Here is a 770-nt window from a genome sequence, read left to right as displayed (position 1 = left end):
AGGCTGACAGGACTTAACAAGACAGAAGGCAACTGTCAATGTACATAAAACAGAAAAGGACAACTCCAAATGCTGAAGAGGGTAGTGCTAAGCTGACTGGGTGTACTTTGGAGCTAGCATACCTATCTGCCCACCAGCCAGGTCTATCTATCCATTGAGAAGGCTACGTTAGGCTGAGTTTAACACGTTTTGACATTTTCACTTTTTGACACTCACACCATAAAAATAACTCCAATGTCCAGAATTCTGGGCTCATCAATAAACTTTCTGATAATTTGAATGCACAAGTACTTTTTTTCTTCTTTTTTCTTTCTGTGGTGAAAAAAATACAGAAAAAAAAATTGCCAATTCAACAGTTTTTACAGGTGTAATTCGGTGACATTTATTACAATTTTTCATAATGTGCAACCAAAAAAAAACTATGGACCACTCAGTGAATTTGTGTGCCTTCCTAGGCCAGGGACCATGCTGATCTTCTCTGTGCTACTCCAATTTTAGTACGTGGGTTGCCGAAGCAAGCACTGAATGTTCACACACTTATTGCAAAGAGAAAAAAATAAATGGACTGATGCAAATGTCCAGTCCATCTGGCATTTTAATTCCTCCTCTAACTCAATAAATTGGAATTTATGATCTTGAGCTTATGAGTTTTGTTAAGATGACATGTATTTCTGAAAAATAGGTGCCAGTGAAACCAGGTTCCTAACTTGCAGCACTGAGACTCAGAGCCTGGTTTGTTGAGAATTATGCAAGTACGAATATCTCTTGAG

At 38.2% G+C, this 770-nt stretch overlaps 1 non-coding gene across 1 annotated transcript; it reads right to left on the bottom strand.

Annotated features, from left to right (window-relative positions):
* Positions 1-414: 414 nt before the first annotated feature.
* Positions 415-520, bottom strand: LOC126077627 (U6 spliceosomal RNA). Its single transcript, XR_007517799.1, has one exon. It is a non-coding gene; the product is annotated as a U6 spliceosomal RNA (small nuclear RNA).
* Between the last annotated feature and the right edge of the window lie 250 nt (positions 521-770).

Source organism: Elephas maximus, chromosome 5 (genome assembly GCF_024166365.1).
Source record: "Elephas maximus indicus isolate mEleMax1 chromosome 5, mEleMax1 primary haplotype, whole genome shotgun sequence".
NCBI classification, from domain to species: domain Eukaryota; kingdom Metazoa; phylum Chordata; class Mammalia; order Proboscidea; family Elephantidae; genus Elephas; species Elephas maximus.
The sequence above is the reverse complement of the archived record's forward strand: the minus strand, read 5'-3'. Positions and strand labels throughout refer to the sequence as shown.